Here is a 13,681-nt window from a genome sequence, read left to right on the forward strand (position 1 = left end):
CATCTGTAGCCACTACTCAACACATCTAAAATAAGAGCTTGACAACAAGAGTTTCAAATAACAATGTGGCGTTTTAATCACAAATACATCAACAGCGGCTTGAACAGCCAATACAACACAATTGGCTACACTAACTTCAAATGCTTTCTTGCTCTTTACAGAACTGCCAACGAAACACTACAAGTCTCTCTCTGTCTACTTCTAGACTCGTACAGCTACAGGACTCACTTTGTAGCACACTGTCCTTACTGCCTTGCTGTCCTGGACTCTACTGCCCTCCCTTACACATTGTCTCTTGACCGTGAAGGCTTTCGATCACATGACCATAACAATGGTCATTTTTGTGTGCACTAGCAGTAATGTCCCTTGTTACAACAATAGTATTGAGAATTCATTCATAAGTGAAATGGAGGAGATTAGGAAATCCCAAAGACGTCAAGAGTTCAGGACACTTTGGATGGGTAAGGGACACGTGAGCTCACTGAAAGGCGCTGTACGACTTCTACCACACCCTCCCTTTATATCTCCCTCTCTTTCTTCTCTCTCTATATACCTCCCTCCCTTTATATCTCCCTCTCTTTCTTCTCTCTCTATATACCTCCCTCTCTTTATATCTCCCTCTCTTTCTTCTCTCTCTATATACCTCCCTCCCTTTATATCTCCCTCTCTTTCTTCTCTCTCTAAATACCTCCCTCTCTTTATATCTCCCTCTCTTTATTCTCTCTCTATATACCTCCCTCTCTTTATATCTCCCTCTCTTTCTTCTCTCTCTATATACCTCCCTTTCTTTATATCTCCCTCTCTTTCTTCTCTCTCTATATACCTCCCTCTCTTTATATCTCCCCCTCTTTCTTCTCTCTCTATATACCTCCCTCTCTTTATATCTCCCTCTCTTTCTTCTCTCTCTATATACCTCCCTCCCTTTATATCTCCCTCTCTTTCTTCTCTCTCTATATACCTCCCTCTCTTTATATCTCCCTCTCTTTCTTCTCTCTCTATATACCTCCCTCTCTTTATATCTCCCTCTCTTTCTTCTCTCTCTATATACCTCCCTCTCTTTATATCTCCCTCTCTTTCTTCTCTCTCTATATACCTCCCTCTCTTTATATCTCCCCCTCTTTCTTCTCTCTCTATATACCTCCCTCTCTTTATATCTCCCTCTCTTTCTTCTCTCTCTATATACCTCCCTCTCTTTATATCTCCCTCTCTTTCTTCTCTCTCTATATACCTCCCTCTCTTTATATCTCCCCCTCTTTCTTCTCTCTCTATATACCTCCCTCTCTTTATATCTCCCTCTCTTTCTTCTCTCTCTATATACCTCCCTCTCTTTATATCTCCCTCTCTTTCTTCTCTCTCTATATACCTCCCTCTCTTTATATCTCCCCCTCTTTCTTCTCTCTCTATATACCTCCCTGTCTTTATATCTCCCTCTCTTTCTTCTCTCTCTATATACCTCCCTCTCTTTATATCTCCCTCTCTTTCTTCTCTCTCTATATACCTCCCTCTCTTTCTTCTCCCTCTCTTTATATCTCCCTCTCTTTATATCTCCCTCTCTTTATATCTCCCTCTCTTTCTTCTCCCTCTTTATATTTCCCTCTCTTTCTTCTCCCTCTCTTTATATCTACCTCTCTTTTTTCTCCCTCTCTTTATATCTCCCTCTCTTTCTTCTTCCTCTTTATATTTCCCTCTTTTTCTTCTCCCTCTCTTTATATCTACCTCTCTTTTTTCTCCCTCTCTTTATATCTCCCTCTCTTTCTTCTCTCTCTATATACCTCCCTCTCTTTATATCTCCCCCTCTTTCTTCTCTCTCTATATACCTCCCTCTCTTTATATCTCCCTCTCTTTCTTCTCTCTCTATATACCTCCCTCTCTTTATATCTCCCTCTCTTTCTTCTCTCTCTATATACCTCCCTCTCTTTCTTCTCCCTCTCTTTATATCTCCCTCTCTTTATATCTCCCTCTCTTTCTTCTCTCTCTATATACCTCCCTCTCTTTATATCTCCCCCTCTTTCTTCTCTCTCTATATACCTCCCTGTCTTTATATCTCCCTCTCTTTCTTCTCTCTCTATATACCTCCCTCTCTTTATATCTCCCTCTCTTTCTTCTCTCTCTATATACCTCCCTCTCTTTATATCTCCCTCTCTTTCTTCTCTCTCTATATACCTCCCTCTCTTTATATCTCCCACTCTTTCTTCTCTCTCTATATACCTCCCTCTCTTTATATCTCCCTCTCTTTCTTCTCTCTCTATATACCTCCCTCTCTTTATATCTCCCTCTCTTTCTTCTCTCTCTATATACCTCCCTCTCTTTATATCTCCCCCTCTTTCTTCTCTCTCTATATACCTCCCTGTCTTTATATCTCCCTCTCTTTCTTCTCTCTCTATATACCTCCCTCTCTTTATATCTCCCTCTCTTTCTTCTCTCTCTATATACCTCCCTCTCTTTCTTCTCCCTCTCTTTATATCTCCCTCTCTTTATATCTCCCTCTCTTTATATCTCCCTCTCTTTCTTCTCCCTCTTTATATTTCCCTCTCTTTCTTCTCCCTCTCTTTATATCTACCTCTCTTTTTTCTCCCTCTCTTTATATCTCCCTCTCTTTCTTCTTCCTCTTTATATTTCCCTCTTTTTCTTCTCCCTCTCTTTATATCTACCTCTCTTTTTTCTCCCTCTCTTTATATCTCCCTCTCTTTCTTCTCTCTCTATATACCTCCCTCTCTTTATATCTCCCCCTCTTTCTTCTCTCTCTATATACCTCCCTCTCTTTATATCTCCCTCTCTTTCTTCTCTCTCTATATACCTCCCTCTCTTTATATCTCCCTCTCTTTCTTCTCTCTCTATATACCTCCCTCTCTTTCTTCTCCCTCTCTTTATATCTCCCTCTCTTTATATCTCCCTCTCTTTATATCTCCCTCTCTTTCTTCTCCCTCTTTATATTTCCCTCTCTTTCTTCTCCCTCTCTTTATATCTACCTCTCTTTTTTCTCCCTCTCTTTATATCTCCCTCTCTTTCTTCTCCCTCTCTTTATTTCTCCCTCTCTTTATATCTCCCTCTCTTTATATCTCCCTCTCTTTATATCTCCCTCTCTTTCTATCTCCCTCTCTTTCTATCTCCCTCTCTTTCTTCTCCCTCTCTTTATATCTCTCTCTCTTTCTTTTCCCTCTCTTTATATCTCCCTCTCTTTATATCTCCCTCTCTTTATATCTCCCTCTCTTTCTTCTCCCTCTCTTTCTTCTCCCTCTCTTTCTTCTCCCTCTCTTTATATCTCCCTGTCCATCGCACTCTTCGACTTTTATTCTTCTCCGTAGCGCATTCTGTTTTCCCTACTCTCTCTCATCCCTCCTTCCCTTACGGGGGTGCGGGGGGAGGGGGAGTAAGGTTTCACAACTGTCCGTGAGTGGGATTCCCAGCGATTCGAATCCTCGCGCGTGCCGTAAACAGCACGCGCCTAACGTAAGCTCGTGGATGTTGACAGTGATTACACACGGACCATAACCTGTGGATTTTTTTCACCCCCATATTTTACGTAACAACAAGTGTATTTGTTTGTAAAGGTAATTTTTTTTATTTCCTTTCTTCTTATTATTTATGTACTCTTCATCTCGTATGGTCTATACTTTCACATGTTAGACCTTCTTCCGTAACTGTTAAATGTCTGTGTTATTGTTTGTATTGTTTTTTTCATGGATGTTTTCAAATACTCTTGTTTCTTATTTTTTGTTCTAGAAATTTAATATTTTTTTTCACATGATAATATTTAATATTAACTCTTTCTTTCCGTAACTATTTTCCACTTTCTAATTGAATTATTCATAATTTTCTCATGTGTATTTCACTAGCCTGTTAAACTTCAATAACTTTTGTGTTAGTGGTCAGAAAAATGTTATATTTGGTATTAAATTACAGGGGAATAGCATGCTCTTTTTACCCAATACAAATTAGTTTATAAACCAAACGTTAATTTAATGGGGTCAAATCAATGTTGTTATCGTCAGTGAGTAGAGAAAGAGTTAATTTATTTGATGTTTCTTGACGCTCACGTGAGATCAGCTCTTTATCAGTTTAAATTAATTTTTTTTTGTAATTTTATTTTAAAAAAAAAGGATAATTTCATATTTAATTAAATTAATTAAACTCATGCATTTTACCCTAGTTCCTTTGCATTGATTATATTGCTCTTTCAGACTTTGCTGCATTAAGACAACCGACGACATACAATTTCCAATCTTCACTCTCACTAGTTCACTATTTTAATATTTTAGTGAGTTTCCCCTTTTAGACCCTGCGGTCTATGGGGCAGATGATGTTATGGCCATCTGTTTCTGTGGACAACGGTTAAAGAGCAGGGTGTCATGTGGCCAGCACAACGACCAACCGCCTTTACCCATTTGAGAGTGGGTGGGCTCAGGGGCTCCCTAAAAATACCGAAATTCAAAATCGCAAAGTTCACCGAGATTCGAACCCAGGACCCCAGGTTCGTTAATATTTTTACCATCGACATAAAAGACAAAGAAACTCTTTCCATCCACAGACCCAGTACAGACCAAAGCGCAGAGCTTTGTATAGCTTGAAATGTACACGAGACCAAAATAATTTTTATTAAAATTTCAGTTTAAGTCACTTTCCAAAAAATACAAATCAAAACGAATAGAAGACTCTAAACATGCATGGATTACTTTGTTATTAGACCAATTCAAATCCAAAATATCAATATATCCAATAGTCTTCCATTGAACGCTTCATATAGTGTTCACATTTTGTATAGGGTAGGGGAAGTTTCTCTCGATCTTTATGGAACTAGAAGAGTGTATTGTTATGATTGAAACCCCTAATACAAACCGTAGAGTTCTGAGGTCCATCAGTTCAGGGCCGGCCTTAAGCCACTGCAACCTATGCGGCCGCAGTGGGACCCGCACTTTCATAGGCCCCGAGCTAATTCTAGGTGTAAATTATTAAATTAAACCATTATCACTTATATATAATAACAGGGTTTCCACGGCCTCCTGATTTTCCAGGACCTCCTGGAAATCTCCTAAAATTGCAAAATATACGAAAGTGCTGGAAATCTCGGGAAATTATTAAAATCTCCTGAAAACTCATTTAAAAAATCCTGAAATATTGATTAAATTGTCATTTTGGGATGCCAATTTCACGCGCGATAAAAAAAAAACGGCATCGTCAGCTTTCATTCAATAAAAATTTATTGCAAAGAAAAAAATATATTTTCTAATACAAAATTTTAATTTTGACATTATGCTTATCCCCGCCCAGACAGGGCCCCGCACAATCAGTTTCGCATACGGCCCCGCAATGGTTAGGACCGGCCCTGCATCAGTTGTAGCCCTCTGGTCTGCCGGCATTATAACGACCCTTCTCCCCCCCCCCCCCATTACAAATATTGCACACACTTTTAAATGACACGCTTCTCCCTCGACACTTTGTGGTCCTTATATATTCAATGAAACAGCCAGCATTAGATTACATTGAATACTTTTTTGGGCATCCTACAATAGAAAGTTCTCATTGCCAACCACTAACTTGTTAATGGTTTTTATTTTATTTATTCATTTATTAGCATCCTTGAAATGAGAGACTGGCAAAACAGCTCTTAACAAAGCAATCAATTCTTTGGACCAACCGTTTCAGAACAGCCTATAACAGTTCTCCCGCACTACAAATTTTTTTTTTACCGTAAATTACAGAATTATGACCTACTTACAAAAATTAAAAAAAAAAAGTATAGATTTAAAAAAAAAAATCAAATGATTAATATGTAATTAACAAAGGTCGCCCCTGCTGAGGATACGAAATATATTTAATTATAGATTTTGTTTTATAGTCAGGGACGTAGCTAGGAATTTCCCATTGTTTGGTGGCCCGGGGGGGGGGGGCTTGACCTCTTTGGGGGCCCCTGCATTTTGCTTAATATTTAATTTTAAATATAAAAAAAAATACTCATTTGGGGGCCCCTTTCAAGCGGGGCCCGGGGGGATTTTCAAATTCTCTCCTCTCCTCCCCACCCTAGCTGTTTATAGTGTTTATAAGTATTTGTTATCTGCTTAGCATTTAAATTATTAACTCTGAAATAAGAAGAAAGAACAGCTTATTCGGGAAAAATGTTGAGATACTAAATTGTATATATTTAGAATGATATGTGTCCAATTTGTGTGCTGTAAGTTCGTAGAGTTTACTGACCTATTGATGTCAAATACTTTTTGTAAAGGTATTGAAACAGTCTCTTATATTTCGTGTCCTTTGATTACACCCCACGCCCCCCGCCCCTCCCCTCAAGCTTGTAGTCATCACCTCGCCTGGACTGTTCAGGCCCTGTCTCTAGCGGCGTCCCCAGATGTTCCTCTGTAGGATGTCAACATCAATCAGTTTCTGTTCGTGTTGACGAGTGACTTTCTCAGCCTCCCCGAGTCTTCCGATTCGGCGACAGCTTGTCTTCTTTTCTCTTGTTCTTACTTTTACTCTCGTGCCAGCTGTTTGGTCGCTATAAGATTTTAGTTTCTCAAACTTTTAGATTGTCTGTCGCTTTTTTTTTTGTCCTTACTGATTTTTATGTATGGATTAATTTCATGCAAAACTTCATCTTCCATGATGACTTGAAGATGTTTTTGATTGTCTGTCTCTTTTCTTCATTGTTGGCAGTGGCGTAGCTAACTGGTGGGGGGAGGGGGTTCTGATTTTGAAAATCCAACAAGGCCCGCACTTGAAGGGGGCCCCCCCAAATGAGTGTCCGAAATTTGCTTTTACATTAAATATTACGCTATGATCTCTTGTCATGATTTCGAATGTCAAATGCAGGGGCCCCTAATGAGGTCAAGAACCCCGGGGCCCCTAAATCCTTAGCTACGCCACTGCTTGCTGTACTGATTTGTATGTACTAATATTAGTGCGAAACTTTATCTTCAATTTTGGCGTAACGATGTGTGTTTAATGTATTAGCCATACGTACATATATCTGTACCATTCGCTACGCCGTCTCTCTCGGTCACCGCATGCGGAATGTGTGGCTCAGTAGGCTCAATCGCTTGGTTAACTAGTAAGGAGCTGGAGTTTGCGTGCCAATGAAGACCAAAAAAGTTGGAATTAGAGTGGAGCTCAGTTGTGTTTGCGGAGCGCTGAAGGGCAGCATGGAAACCTTCTCCCGGATATTTCTCCCCCCCCCCACACACACATATACATGTCCAGATTGAACCAGGGCGCTCTGAGCGATGAGGCTCTAGAAGCATGTAAGATATGCTTAATAGGAGCAATTTAAAAACTTCATATATTAGATTTACAAAGTATTCATTTGTTTGAGACTGTGACGAAAGCCTCATGTGGCTAAGTTGAATTAATCAGGCAGCATATTCTATCATCAATCATTGGAAATGGGCTCGCACACCACACCACACACACATACAGAGAGAGAGAGAGAGAGAAAGAGAGAGAGAGAGAGAGCGTGTGCGTGTGCAATAATTCTTTAAAACAAATGTTTAAGCGTCATTGTCTCTCAGCTCGTGCCTATCTGTGACATCATTTCCTGTCTGACCTCATGTCAGTGTTTATTTTGTCTCTGTAAGACACATTTGAATTCGACCAGGAAATGGCGTTTTATAAAAATTCAAATACAATTTAAATAAGAGTAAAGGTCAAGCTCATATCACCGGATTGTCTCACTTTCTCCCCATTCTCACATTCACAGTCTAGTTTCACATTCTCAGTCTAGTTTCATATTCTCGGTGTAGTTTCACATTCACAGTCTAGTTTCACATTCACAGTCTAGTTTCACATTCACAGTCTAGTTTCACATTCACAGTCTAGTTTCACATTCACAGTCTAGTTTCACATTCACAGTCTAGTTTTACATTCTCATTCTAGTTTCACATTCACAGTCTAGTTTCACATTCACAGTCTAGTTTCACATTCTCAGTCTAGTTTCACATTCACAGTCTAGTTTCACATTCTCAGTCTAGTTTCACATTCACAGTCTAGTTTTACATTCACAGTCTAGTTTCACATTCACAGTCTAGTTTCACATTCACAGTCTAGTTTCACATTCACAGTCTAGTTTTACATTCTCAGTTTAGTTTCACATTCACAGTCTAGTTTCACATTCACAGTCTAGTTTCACATTCACAGTCTAGTTTCACATTCTCAGTCTAGTTTCACATTCACAGTCTAGTTTTACATTCACAGTCTAGTTTCACATTCTCAGTCTAGTTTCACATTCACAGTCTAGTTTCACATTCTCAGTCTAGTTTCACATTCACAGTCTAGTTTCACATTCACAGTCTAGTTTTACATTCTCAGTCTAGTTTCACATTCACAGTCTAGTTTCACATTCACAGTCTAGTTTCACATTCACAGTCTAGTTTCACATTCACAGTCTAGTTTCACATTCTCAGTCTAGTTTCACATTCACAGTCTAGTTTCACATTCTCAGTCTAGTTTCACATTCACAGTCTAGTTTCACATTCACAGTCTAGTTTCACATTCACAGTCTAGTTTCACAGTCTCAGTCTAGTTTCACATTCACAGTCTAGTTTCACATTCTCAGTCTAGTTTCACATTCACAGTCTAGTTTTACATTCACAGTCTAGTTTCACATTCACAGTCTAGTTTCACATTCACAGTCTAGTTTCACATTCACAGTCTAGTTTCACATTCACAGTCTAGTTTTACATTCTCAGTCTAGTTTCACATTCACAGTCTAGTTTCACATTCTCAGTCTAGTTTCACATTCACAGTCTAGTTTCACATTCACAGTCTAGTTTCACATTCACAGTCTAGTTTCACAGTCTCAGTCTAGTTTCACATTCACAGTCTAGTTTCACATTCTCAGTCTAGTTTCACATTCTCAGTCTAGTTTTACATTCTCAGTCTAGTTTCACATTCTCAGTCTAGTTTCACATTCACATTCTAGTTTCACATTCTTAATCTGGTCTCACATTCACAGTCTAGTTTAACATTCACAGTCTAATTTTACATTCTCGGTCTAGTTTTGGTTTCCATATTCAGGATTTCTCTAACATTTTCCTTGGTCACCCTTCACCTTGGTCACCCTATACCGCTGATTTCAAACACAAGTAAAAAGTGTAAATAACAAGCAAATTATAAAAAAAAAAAAAAAAAAAAAAAAAAAAAAAAAAAAAAAAGAAAAAGTTCATCTAACGGAAAACGCCGCACAATCACTGCCATTTATCTAAATATTGTTAGGTTTATCTCCACCTTTTCTATATAAAAACACAATTAATTTATTACCATTAATTGATTAACAATTTGGTTAATTTTGTCATTGATTCGTGTCTTGACTATAAGTAATTGTGCGAAATTTCAACTTGATCTGAGAAAATGAGGAATGATGTAAAACGTGTAAAATAATCCGCCCAGACAGACAGACAGAGTGAGATAATATAAGCTTCGACTGTAAGTAATTGTGCGAAATTTCAACTTGATCTGAGAAAATGAGGAATGATGAAAAACATGTAAAATAATCCGCCCAGACAGACAGACAGAGTGAGATAATATAAGCTTCGACTGTAAGTAATTGTGCGAAATTTCAACTTGATCTGAGAAAATGAGGAATGATGTAAAACGTGTAAAATAATCCGCCCAGACAGACAGACAGAGTGAGATAATATAAGCTTCGACTGTAAGTAATTGTGCGAAATTTCAACTTGATCTGAGAAAATGAGGAATGATGAAAAACATGTAAAATAATCCGCCCAGACAGACAGACAGAGTGAGATAATATAAGCTTCGACTGTAAGTAATTGTGCGAAATTTCAACTTGATCTGAGAAAATGAGGAATGATGAAAAACATGTAAAATAATCCGCCCAGACAGACAGACAGAGTGAGATAATATAAGCTTCGACTGTAAGTAATTGTGCGAAATTTCAACTTGATCTGAGAAAATGAGGAATGATGTAAAACGTGTAAAATAATCCGCCCAGACAGACAGACAGACAGACAGAGTGACATAATATAAGTTTTGTAAAAACAAAAACATGAACCACTTGATGTCGTAATTAAATGCAAGTGTCTTGACCTGGACGTTGTCTACTTCAGACCCAAACACTATATTGAATCAATTCCGTCGGGAGTTTCCAATTTCGTATCACCACTTCACTATGTCTTAGACAGTGGTGCCAAATCTTTTTGGCAGGGGAAAAATACATTTCCTGCCCTCGTCCCACGGCCTGCATTACGACAAAACAAAACAAACAACAACAACAACAAAATTCAAAAACAAAACAACAAAGCTTATATTAAGTCCAATAGTATCAATTCGTTTGGATCAGTCATGTGATTTAGTCGCTAAATGACCTAGATTTTACGAGTCAAAACTATGTAAAAGGAATCGTCAAAATGCGGCCCGTTTCATTGTTGTAGTTAAAAAAAAAAGGGGGAAGGGGTGCGTTATAGCGGACCGTTCCAGTTCAGCGTAATAAATGCTAGGTTTACTGGTCAAAATATGTGAGGAAATTGGCCCGTTTAATGGACCTCATTCACCAATCGTAAACAAACAACATTTAGCCACGTGGTTCTCTATCTCTTTCTATATAATTTACGATCTCATGTTTAATTCATGATGGTTGTCACGTGACAGTTTTTTTTTCGTTGTTTTATCAATAAGATCACGTGACTAAATGTTGTTTGTTTACGTTGCCTTAGGGTTAGTCATGCCTTAGATTCACAACAGTATCTTCAACAACTCGATAACGGCTTAGATCAGCGGTTCTCAACCTTTTAAGATCGGCGATCCCTTTTTTACAATTCTCTCTCTGCCGCGACCCCTTCCCCCCCCCCGCACACACACATACAGCAATAGAAGAGTAGACAATAACAATCCATATTTTCGATGGTCTTAGTCGACCCCTGGAAAATCCTCCATCGACCCCTACCCCCCAAGGGGGTCGCGATCCACAGGTTGAGAACCCCTGGCTTAGATCTAAAAGAAATCTACATATTGCAGCTAACAATAATGATATTCTAGGAGATTCCAAGAAAAAAGGGCATTAGTTAGATTTTTCGTAAATATAAGTTCTTTGTAAAAAAAAAAAAAAGCTTAAAAAAACCCAGCTGTTTCTCTTTTCAATGGAACCGTCTTTAGTGCATAGTTAATGTCTGAAGAGTGCACAGTACTTGGGCTAATTTAAAGATAGATCTTCCTGCAAGATTGACTGCACTAGTGACTAGCTTAGTGTGAACTTTTCTTCTAACTATCTTAGTTAACGTCATTGTCAATTATTCGTCTACATGGCCGAATTCTTTGTCTTATCTTATCTTATTAAATACTGACGTTATTTCCAAAAAATATATATATATATAATTATGTCCTAATCGTGCTTTTAGGTCAACCTAGTCATGCATGTTAATAAATGACATAAATTCTGCCAAATGATAGGTTTCCTGGCTGACTCAGGCAACCAACGAAGCTGTTTTGGTGTAAAGAGTAGCCTCAGATGAAATCACCTAAAATATTGGTTGATAGAGAACATGACTGATGTAATGAATAAGGCAAACGCAATCACTTCGTTATTGTAAAGGAAAGCAGAGAGAATAGCATTGACATTTCTCATCAACCAAATTTAAGTTGATTGAAAAATTACTTTAAAATGTCACTTCTCAAGTCCTCTAGTTAATATGCACATAGAAGTTATACTAAAAAATAGGACAAAACTTAATACATAAATCACATGTTGGATCATAGACAAAATAAGAGAAAAAAGCGAAAAAAAAAAGAATATTATGAAATAGAAAAATACATAGATTAAGATGGGAAAAAGAAAAAGAGAGAGAAAAAAAGAGAGAAGCAAGAGAAAGAGAGAGAAGGAAGAGAAAGAGGGAGAAGCAAGAGAAAGAGAGAGAAGGAAGAGAAAGAGAGAGAAGCAAGAGAAAGAGAGAGAAGCAAGAGAAAGAAAGAGAAGCAAGAGAAAGAGAGAGAAGGAAGAGAAAGAGGGAGAAGCAAGAGAAAGAGAGAGAAGCAAGAGAAAGAGAGAGAAGGAAGAGAAAGAGAGAGAAGGAAGAGAAAGAGAGAGAAGGAAGAGAAAGAGGGAGAAGGAAGAGAAAGAGGGAGAAGCAAGAGAAAGAGAGAGAAGGAAGAGAAAGAGGGAGAAGCAAGAGAAAGAGAGAGAAGCAAGAGAAAGAGAGAGAAGGAAGAGATAGAGAGAGAAACAAAAGAAAGAGAGAGAAGGAAGAGAAAGAGGGAGAAGCAAGAGAAAGAGAGAGAAGGAAGAAAAAGAGAGAGAAGGAAGAGAAAGAGGGAGAAGCAAGAGAAAGAGAGAGAAGCAAGAGAAAGAGAGAGAAGCAAGAGAAAGAGAGAGAAGGAAGAGATAGAGAGAGAAACAAAAGAAAGAAAAAGAAGCAAGAGAAAGAGGGAGAAGCAAGAGAGAGAGAAGGAAGAGAAAGAGAGAGAAGGAATAGAGAGAGAGAAGGAAGGGAAAAAGAGAAGGGTGAGAAAGAGAGAGAAGCAAGAGAAAGAGAGAGAAGGAAGAGAAAGAGAGAGAAGGAAGAGAGAGAGAAAGCATGATAAAAAGAACAAGAAAGGAAGAGAAAGAGAGTGAAAACAAAAGAACAAAAGCAAAAGAAATAGACAGAAAACAAGAAAAGAAAAGATAGAGAAAACAAGAGAAAGAGAGAGAAAGCAAAAGAAATAGAGAAAAAAAAGAGAAAGAGAGAGAAACCAAGAGAAAAGAGAAAGCAAGAGAAAAAGAGAGACAGAGGGAGAAAACATAAATAAAAATTAGTTTTAAAAGCTATTTAAATAAACGTTAAAGATAATGAGAAATAGAATTTGATTCTCTGTGTTTGTCTAACTGACAGAGAAAACACAAAGAGACAAAGAAAAAAAACAGACAGGCATCGGACGAACAGACAAAAGAGATACACAATTAATTTAACACTTAACCGTATACTTCAAATGAATTATTGTGTGTTAAGTGACGAGTAATGACTATGCCGATGTACAGGGGGGTAGCTACTCAGGTAATTTAATTTCAAGTAATTTCTCACCTATCACCTGTTCTAAGGATACTGTGTAAGCTACTTCAAAATGTAGTAAGAATATAGTTGTAGTCAATAGCTCGGAATTCTCCGCAATAGCCTATGATTCAAATTTAAGTTGAATTTCCTTCATGGCATAATTATACATCTTTTTTATAGATTACAGACATTACTTTTAAAAAAGAAGATAATTATGTCCTACGCATTTCATGTGTCGATTTAGTCATGTATGTTTATCAATGACTTAAACCAGCGGTTCTCAACCTTTTATGCTCGGCGACCCCTTTTACCATCCCCCACTCTGCCGCGACCCAATCCCCCCCCCCCGCACACACACACACAGCAATAGAAGAGTAGACAATAACAATCCATTTTTTTTCTATGGTCTTATGCGACCCCTGGCAAATCGTCAATCGACCCCCAAAGGGGTCGCGACCCATAGGTTGAGAACCCCTGACTTAAACTCTGCTAAGTCTTTGGTTTTCCTGGCTGATTCCATTCTCTAATGGTATTAGGGAAGAAGGAGAACTTGCAGGAATTCGTCCTACCGTATGGAATAAGAAATGTGTGAAACTCCTAATAAATAAAATATAGTTCCCCCTTTCATAACTTTGCGATCTATAGGGCAGATGAAGTTAAGGTCATCTGTTTCTGTGGCAAACGATTAGAGAGCTGGGTGTAATGTA

The 13,681-nt window shown here is 38.2% G+C and overlaps 1 protein-coding gene across 2 annotated transcripts in view; it reads left to right on the plus strand.

The window, feature by feature from the left end:
- Positions 1 to 3,399: 3,399 nt before the first annotated feature.
- LOC106073993 (neuronal acetylcholine receptor subunit alpha-10-like) overlaps positions 3,400 to 13,681 on the plus strand; it is a 204,246-nt gene continuing 193,964 nt past the window's right edge. For both annotated transcript variants that reach the window (XM_056018433.1, XM_056018430.1), the window contains exon 1: positions 3,400 to 3,551. The gene's annotated coding sequence lies outside the window, so the exon portion shown is untranslated. The remainder of the gene's footprint in view (positions 3,552 to 13,681) is intronic.

Source organism: Biomphalaria glabrata, chromosome 1 (genome assembly GCF_947242115.1).
Source record: "Biomphalaria glabrata chromosome 1, xgBioGlab47.1, whole genome shotgun sequence".
Classification (NCBI taxonomy): domain Eukaryota; kingdom Metazoa; phylum Mollusca; class Gastropoda; family Planorbidae; genus Biomphalaria; species Biomphalaria glabrata.